Source organism: Rhinolophus sinicus, linkage group LG06 (assembly GCF_036562045.2).
Source record: "Rhinolophus sinicus isolate RSC01 linkage group LG06, ASM3656204v1, whole genome shotgun sequence".
NCBI classification, from domain to species: domain Eukaryota; kingdom Metazoa; phylum Chordata; class Mammalia; order Chiroptera; family Rhinolophidae; genus Rhinolophus; species Rhinolophus sinicus.
In genome coordinates this window covers 155,976,515-155,978,397 of record NC_133756.1, presented here as the reverse complement: position 1 = coordinate 155,978,397, position 1,883 = coordinate 155,976,515, and the positions used below count along the sequence as shown (strand labels likewise).

The following is a 1,883-nucleotide window of genomic DNA, read 5'->3' as shown; positions in this document are numbered from 1 at the left end:
GTCTCTCAGTTACTTCACTGTGAAACCCCAAGCACTGAGTTTGGGCCAATGGAGACAAAGAATAAGTGTAAACTGAGTTAAATTCAATTTATTTTAGATACAATTAAGACCATTGGACTTCGGATCCACTCAGTGGGGGTTCAAAGGTTGGCTGGGATCCAAAGCGCAGCTTGTCCATTCACATGTATTTGAATATAAAAGATTACTCAACCTCTTTGCATAATAATTGAAATGAATGTAATATAAAAACAAACTCATAATATTGTTAAGAGGATATAAAGAATGTACATTTAATGAGGCTAGAGCAGTTTCTGGTAGGTGAGCAACATGCAAGGATATGCTTTTAGTAGGTTTGGGAAAAGTGAATTGGCAAATATAGTCACTATGGACAAGCCATTTATTAAGTTATTTAATTTTCTATATCTCCATTTACTAACAGTTAAATTGTAAAATTGGGCAGATGATCCATGAAGATACAAAAATATGTGAAACTATCTATAATTAATGCATTCAGTTTTGTTGTCAGCCCCTGTTTATCTGGAGAATTTTGAAACACAAGTTATTGCTATAATAAAATAATACATACTGTATGTACACTTTTCAAGTTTCTTTGTTTATCACTGTGTTTCTCCTCAGCCACAGAGCATTTTGTGATTCTCATCATTGATGAAGAACAGTACTGAAGTGACACAGTTTATATTCCTAGGACTCACCAATGACCCGGAACTGCAGGTCCCCCTCTTTGTAATATTTACCCTCATCTACCTCATCACTCTGATTGGGAATTTGGGGATGATCATGTTGATTCTCTTGGACTCTCATCTCCACACTCCCATGTACTTTTTCCTCAGTAACCTGTCTCTGGTCGACTTTGGTTACTCTACAGCTATCACTCCCAAAGTCATGGCTGGGTTCCTTATAAAAGACAAGGTCATCTCCTACAATGCGTGTGCCGCTCAGATGTTCTTTTTTGCAGCCTTCGCCACTGTGGAAAGTTACCTCTTGGCCTCAATGGCCTATGATCGCTACGCAGCAGTGTGCAAACCCCTACATTATACCACGGCCATGACGACAAGTATGTGTGCACGTCTGATCATAGGCTCCTATGTCTGTGGTTTCCTGAATGCCTCCATCCACACTGGGAATACTTTCACTCTCTCTTTCTGTGACTCCAATCTGGTGCGTCACTTTTTCTGTGATTTTCCAGCAGTCATGGTTCTGTCTTGTTCTGATAGACACGTTATTGAGCTGGTTCTTATTTGTGTAGTGAGTTTCAACATCTTTTTTGCTGTCCTGGTTATTTTGATATCCTACACATTTATATTTGTCACCGTCCTAAAGATGCACTCATCTGCAGGATACCAGAAGGCTCTATCCACCTGTGCCTCCCACCTCACTGCAGTCTCCATCTTCTACGGGACAATCATCTTCATGTACTTACAGCCCAGCTCCAGCCATTCCATGGACACAGACAAAATGGCCTCCGTGTTCTACACTATGATCATCCCCATGCTGAACCCTGTGGTCTACAGCCTGAGGAACAAGGAGGTCAAGAGGGCTCTCATGAAGTTGTTTGGGAGGCAAAATTATCTCTAGGATTGTGATTTTAGCGTTGTACATGTGCAGTAAACTAGTTTCATTAACGCCACAATGAAGTTAAGTTCCTGAAGTGATATCATTGCCTATTCAAAAGTCTCTCATCCTGAAAAAGTACACACTATGTCCCAAAATGTAATACCTGAAGAAGAACGCTAAGATGTCTTGGGGCCTGCTTTTCAATAATCTTATTAAGGATATTGGTTTATTCATTTATGACACATGCAATTTTTCTACCACCTCAATGCAAATGCACACAAAATAGGGCCACAAATGAGACTGTGGAT

General features: G+C 40.0%; 1 pseudogene; it reads left to right on the top strand.

The window, feature by feature from the left end:
* Positions 1–666: 666 nt before the first annotated feature.
* On the top strand, positions 667–1,596 carry LOC109443008 (olfactory receptor 5B3; annotated as a pseudogene).
* Positions 1,597–1,883: the final 287 nt, after the last annotated feature.